The following is a 7,487-nucleotide window of genomic DNA, read 5'->3' on the forward strand; positions in this document are numbered from 1 at the left end:
TAATTGTATTGATGTAGAACTGTCTTTTGTAATAGATTGGAAGTTCTTTTTAAAGTTTTAAAAAATTCTATGTTAATTTCGTCTATGTGAAACATTCCATTAAATGGTTGATAATGTTAATAAGTGAATTAAAAAAAAAAAGTTATATTCCTACTTAAAATCCAGTCTTTTAACTGATTTCTCGTTGTTGTACTTGTTATTAATTAGTATTATTTTAATTATAGTTATTTAGTATACTATTTTCACTTTCTTTTTTTTTTTAATATAATCGCTTACACTCATTTTTCGATATTGTAATTTCTCTATCATTTACCTTACGATTCTAAATTTTTTTTCTTTTTAATCTTTAAGTAGAATGTAATTAGCTCCCAGAGAAATACATATTACTTTTTCAGATTATTTGTGAAAGGGTTGATACCAATTGGTGTATCCGTCATATTGCGAAAGCAAATTCACTCAGCGATCCATCCGACAGAGTTAATACACTCAAATATTTCCCTCAGGAACTCTCCTAGTGCCATATTTTCCCATGAGCCCTCAGGGACAGGATAAAGGAACTCGCAATTATATCTTCTGTGATCGATAAATTAAAACAAATAAAAAATGAATTAAGAAAAACCATTGCTTCAAAAAAAAGGTTGCATAGATTATAGACGATAAGTACTGTACTTAAAGAGATAAACTTTGAAGAAGTAGTTCAGGTTTTTACTTATCAAAAATTAAGAAAAGCACCTATTGTAAATATATAACTTTTTTTTTAATGTTTATTACTTTTCAAATATTAAATAAAATAATGTATTAGGTAAAAATATGTCGTTTATTCATGGATGCACCAAAATTAAAGATACCCAGTAGGAGACTATTGGAGGAAAAGTGTAAAAATAGTTATATTTCTCAATTCAGACCATGCGCCATCGGTTAGGTCGTAGACTGACCAGTGAATTGAGTGCAGTGTACCTGTGCAGTATGCCCTTGTCTTGTAAAATTTTAAAATTATGCATAAATATTGAGGTATTTATAAAGAGCAGGTCATATCCTTGGAAATGCACCACGTGTTGTACAAGAAATAGATTTCTGCCCTATCCATATTCCTCTTTCTTGCAAGAAATAAGTTACAATAGCCATTTTCCTTTAAATTTCCATTTTCTTCTCAGAAAGGAGAGAAGTTATTTAGTGGCTATAAAGGTCATAAATAAAATAATAATAATAAATAAAGTGATCCACATTATTACCAAATGTTATCTTGATTCTAAGTTTTCCTACTTTTCATCTGAGTAATTCCCTTAAATCCTAACTATCATACATAATAAAAAAACAACAAGGAGAGGCAATGAAGAAATAAAAGTGGAAGATTATTGATTGACCGTGTGTATAGATGAATGGAATATGGTTGTCCGGGTGCGGTCAAAAAAACCCAAATAGTAGATAATTATAGTATTTTATCGAGCCAACGTTCTGTATCCCCGCTCATTTGGTATATTTTGTTTCTTAATTACTTACACACATTGTATGCCATTATTTTATACTTTACTTTTCCTTTTTTTTTTATTTTATTAATATTTCTTCTCCCCATATTATGTATATTACCATTTATTGTTCACCTAATTTTAATACTTTTTTACTACGTTTAATTTACAAATTATTTTCGTTATTGTGGCATAACTGCCATCCCCACTCCTCCCAATACCAACCGTCACTTTGTTTTTGACTGCCGTCAAAACAGGTAAGCATTCTGTCTCATCATTTGCTTTGTATTTTTTTTTCTTTTTTCATCTCTTTATTTGTACTTTCTTTAATATTTCTTCTCTTATCTATCTGTTACTATTACCCTTTTCATTTACTATTTACAACCTTTAATTTTTCTTATTATATCTTACTTTTTTACATTTTATACCCCTGTTATTTTACACTTATGTTTTTTTTTTTTTTTCCTTTTTGTAACTATAGTGTTTGTATCTTTTTTAGCCCTGACGAAGCCCTGCAACGTGGGGCGAAAGGTTGGCTGATGATGAAAATGATTTCTCGTGATCTGAACATTAATGTCGGCTTGAAATTTACTCTGCTATAAGTAAGGTGTTAATATTTTTTTCATAAGTTGATAGTTTTTAATATATGGAGTATTAAATGAAAAATGAATTTTTTTTTAGATTTTTCTTGAATAAACTTCTAGCGGAGTGTACTCAATTGCAACAGTTCAACACCTAATTTTCAAGGGCATTCAATGTACATGTAGTACAGTCTAGGTAAAAATTTAATCATTTCCAAACAGAAAATAATTCAGGTTATTTGATAGAAAATAATTTTTTATTGAATAATTGAATTGGTCTTTATTTTTTAAAATAGCAGCTTTGAACCGCCAAATAAGGTTTTTTTAAAACATAAAATGGTATAACCTTCCATATTTCACACGCTTCATTTTCTCAATCTTCTCATAAAATGAGTACTCTGTACTGTTCCCGGCCCCTGATAAAACCGTTGATAGAAAACCAGTTCTTGGGTTCGGCAACTGGTAATGAATGCCCTTTGGTGGGTTGCAATTGTACCGGAACAAAATTGAAATGAGACATAATGAAACTCTAATCCTTAAAGCTTAAAAGTTCATCATTCAATGAATATAAAAATAATTCTTAAATAGTGTTTTGTTACATTCTTTCAAAGACCCAGATAGCCCTTTCATCCTCAGGTACCTTCAGACGATCCCTACTTAGACTAATCCAAGCAAATACCTGAGTCCGGCCTAAGCCGACGATAAGGACCGTTCAGGATTGAGGTAAAGCTAGTTTCAAGGTATTAGTATTGTTCTATAAATGTTTAAACGTTATAGCAATATTTGGAATCATGGTCATAACTATTAGTAATAAATCAACTTAATTTTTTTCATTAGTTAACTTTGAGGACACAATATTTAAAAAAGAAATCTGAAGAAAAAATGCTTAAAAAAATCAAATCTTCAAAATATCCCGACATCTTTTATAGTTTTTGTGCATAGTTATTAATACATAACTTTAAAAAAAATTTAATAAGCATTGTTTCATACAACATTCAGCAATATTTTCAATGCATCTTGTTATTTATTTGATTCAATTTTTTTATTAATTATAGAACCCATATAAAAATTTAAAAAATATACGCATTTATTTTACAACAGACATTTTACAAAACATTTATTTATGTAAAAATTATTTTTTACAAAATACCATACTAAAATGATATTCTGCCATACTTTGAATTAATTTTTGTAGATAATTTTAATGGCTCTCTCATAAGTTCACGAATGATAATTGTACAAACATTATCGGAAACTAATTTTTGTGAGGGCTTATGTCTAATAATAGGTAAGTCAAAGTTTCGTGGAAAATTATGACCTTTTAGGTTTAAAATTTTAATTTCACGAAAAATCCTTTATTTGAAGTGGATAACTAGTTTGTAACAAAATTATCATCAATTATTTATTAAAAAAATATATATAATTATTCCCAGTGGAACACCTCTTCCTTAAGATATCTTCTTTTTATTAATCCACCTTAATTTGAAATTGAAAAATAAAGATTGCTAAAAAAGTTTAATAATTATGTACTGATAATAATTAATTACAGATAATTAACTATTTTTCAATCAGAAAATATTATTGACCACTCCTAATCAACCCCAACTACATTTGGAAAATTATTATGAATAAATTACTATGAGAATATTTCAAATACAGGTTACATTTTTGATATCTATTTGACAGAGGAAAAATTTAATTTTGAAGTAATCAGAATAATGTTGAAACATAGAGGTTTGAATTCTCAAAAAAAATAATTATTTAAAGAAAGTGGATTGTAACGCTAAGTGTTGATGGAACGCTCCAGAATCATACATTGCGAAATTCATTGCAAGCTATGTAAGTAATAGACCAACTACATATTTTTTTTCGCCTAATTTAAAAATAAAATAAATTAAGAGTTTCAGAAAAAAATAATGCACTAGTAATGCAAAATAATGCAATACTCAAAATGTTTAATAATTATACCTAAATTTCTAGTCGATTTTACTGCTTCTGGATTAAAGATAATTTTTTTTAACAAACTGTTTATATTTTCAAATTTTTTATTTTATTAAAAATTACGCCGCAATTGCTGCACAAAGCTAATATGAAAATCCAAATACGAAAACAATGATTTTTAATTTTAAGAAAATAGAGAACATCATACCTTTGGCATTAGTATGAAACTCTGTTAATGCCGAATTCCAATCTTTCAGAATAGACCGGAAAACGATAATAATAATAAAATGTAATACATTAAATTTGTAAATTAAATCATAACATTTTTGACTTAGCGGTTTCACACTTTCACCTGATAAAAATAACCTCATTATAGTAATATGTTGCATTTAATGAGTATTCCATGTTTAATTAGAATTTCTAGGAGGGCTTACTGATTATTATTAAAATATGATGGGGTTTCCATCCATACTCCATATGATATTGTTTTATTTAACACATATATAACTGTTAGTGACACATAATATGTTACACAATTGAGCACGTCCGCAGGTTGTATTCAACAATGTATGTTTGAGTTTAGGCGCCACAAAATTATAATTGTTATTTTAAAAATTATATTTAGGCATCTAGTCAATAATAAATTATAGAGTCTAGGTATAATCAAAATTACAGGTTTTTATTGTTGTAATATGTCACAGACTTCAATAATTTTCACACTCTTAACTAACGATATCATAATTTTTTTATCTTAGATAAATGAATAAATAAAGCTTTATTTTTTTTTAAAATTTATTTAATGTAATTTACAACTGTACAAAATAATACAATAAGTAAATATGTTTCATATACACTTGAAAATCTTGGGAAGGAACCACCCATCGGTGGTACTTCAAACATTGATTTAAATTAGGTCTCGTGGCCATCTTCTTTTCAGACGCCTCGGAGGATTATCAGTGATTGTTAAGGATGAAAGATTAAGAATTAATGGGTTAGGATGGTTAAGGAGTTTGGAATGAAAAGACGCATATCTGTTTTGGGCTAATTCTGCAACGAATGGGATGTTACGGTCTTTGTGGATGAGTTTATTTGTAAGGTAATAAGAGCATCAAGGATTTTACGTATTTTTATTTTAAATAATATAAATGAAGTGGCTTTCGACGGAAAGGATTGGAGTATTATTAAAATTTTATTATAGATGATTTAGGGTATTATTTCTAATCCTTGTTATTTATAACAGACCTTGAAACAAAAGGAAAAATATTTATATTCAAATAATTAATAACATTTATTTAATTTAAAAATTATCAATTCTTATAACATCTACAATTATGATTCATATTGTATTTCAATGATATTCCATATATGTGATTGATACTCATATGTATCAGTACCGTATATATAATCAATGGTATAACATTTCATTAAAGACCCATGACGTTTATGAATGTATATTAAATTTATCATTAAATTGGCTAACGGTAATAAGCAATAAGGGAAATCGTTTGTTCAAATTTCCTAGAAGCCCTTTGATTTGATTTCAGCTAACTATATTGACCTTAAAGCAATTAATTCAGCTGCCCACTTGCAGGAAAATTAAATCGAAATAGACGTGGCATTTGCATTTAAAACAAGTTAAATTGACAATATATAAGCCGGAGGTAGGGGAAATTGTTTAATCCAAATTGGATCCCGGCAAAAGAACAGCTCATCAAATATGCTCTCGGTGAAAACGTAACGAATTAGTTATTTCAAAGACTTCGCTTCAACCGCCAAATTTTTACCTCGGTTGAGGGTATTTCGGGGTTAAAGTCTTTTAAATAATTAATTTAATTGGGTACTTTTTGCTTTCTTTTTTTTATTAATACGGTAAATTGATGGATTACATTACATTACAAAATGTAGTATTCTTCTACGAAAGGCTCATCCCAGATAAGGTTTTGTGAGCGCCTTCTGACATTTTATATTTTCATTTTTTTTTTTTCAATTTTTATTTGTATTTATTGAAAAATATCACAATCTGCCACAAAGTTGTTGGGCAATAAGTAATAATGATAAGTGTCATCTTTTTTAACAAAATATTTTACTGCCTTTTTACAAATAAAAACCTAGAAAAATCCGTTTTCTTATATTTTGACTATTAGCTTCCAAATAATCCGTCAGACAAAATTACTTTATTATCAATATACAGCAGTTAGGGACTAAGTTGAATTTGAAACTTGAATAGATTTCAGACAACAAATTGACAAAAGAGTTTAAATCCGAACATTCAGTTGTTAATATTTCATTATCTTTTAATTCGAAGCCTTTCAAATGCTCGACGTTTCGGTGAAATTAGTGGGACTCTTTCTCCGAAAGTATTAACTGTAGAAAACATAATTGGGTTTCAAACTGTTGAAAGTTTCTTCTACTTTCACAAAATAACATTTTTCTTCAGAGGCATATTTTGGCATACAACGGTCAAAGAAAGAGAATAAAACATTTAAGGGAATATTTATTAAGGGTTTTTTTTTCAGATAACCAGCTCGGGTGGTATTTTTTTTAAATATAAGGTATGATCTACAAAACTGTTCCGGACATTTGATTATTAAATAATTTGGCCCTACGTGGCCCTTTTTGTGGCAATTCGACTGAACAATTCCTTCAAGATTATCGCTTATGTGAAAATGTTAACATTCAACTTAACAGACAAGTCCACAGGTATTAATCTGTCTAAGTCTGAAAGCCTCGATATTTCGGGGGAAAAAAATCCATTCCACTGGACTACTAAAAGGAATATGTATTTTTTTTTTTTTTTAAATCGAACTTTATTACACCGTTGTGGGCAATAGGTAATAGTGATGAATGATCACATTCTTACTAAAATAAAAATAAAATAAGAATGAAAAATAAATAAATAAATGAAAAAAAAAGAAATAAAAACAAGTACAAAAAAATAAATAAAATCTCCCTTAAAATACATACAAATAGAAGAATAAAGAAAATGAACATAATCAAACTATGTCCATGAAAAAATAAATAAATAAAACAAAATAATGCTCTAGTCACATTTACACTCATATATACAATATTTACACAATCCCCACGTGTGAGGGGTAGAGCAGAGCTCATAAGATCCCAGCGCATCCCTCTCGTTGCATCACTGGTAGTGAGCCTGTGGAGGCTGAGCAAGTGCGCTAAAGCCGCTAACACTCAACTTAAGTGGAGAATCTGACCATTGCCAGAACTCCAATTGTCTATTTTTACTTAACAATAAGTCTCTTGGCCACTGCCGTTTCAACCTTCGAGGTGGGCTGTAGGGATGAATGGATCTAGATGAGGATTGAACCAAAGCATTAGGATGGCTGGAAAGGTTTATATGGAATCTTGAGAATTTATAAGGAATATGTATGTTTTTTTGTTTGTTTTTTTATGGAATATATACAAACACTCGTTAATGGCACAAACAATTTAATATTACTTTATTTACATTGAAGGATCAAACCGATGAAGATAGTCT

The 7,487-nt window shown here is 28.6% G+C and overlaps 1 long non-coding RNA gene across 3 annotated transcripts in view; it reads left to right on the plus strand.

The window, feature by feature from the left end:
- The window catches only part of LOC136796350 (uncharacterized), a 201,575-nt gene that overhangs the window by 9,379 nt on the left and 184,709 nt on the right, over positions 1-7,487 (plus strand). For 2 of the 3 annotated variants that reach the window (XR_010844051.1, XR_010844052.1), the window contains exon 2: positions 1,966-2,068. This is a non-coding gene — a long non-coding RNA (uncharacterized lncRNA). Of the gene's footprint in view, positions 1-1,965; positions 2,069-2,147; positions 2,244-7,487 lie in introns of all 3 variants that reach the window. The other variant, XR_010844050.1, reaches the window with a different exon arrangement.

Source organism: Halyomorpha halys, unplaced genomic scaffold (genome assembly GCF_000696795.3).
Source record: "Halyomorpha halys isolate HHAL.00 unplaced genomic scaffold, Hhal_1.1 Scaffold8.1, whole genome shotgun sequence".
Lineage (NCBI taxonomy): Eukaryota > Metazoa > Arthropoda > Insecta > Hemiptera > Pentatomidae > Halyomorpha > Halyomorpha halys.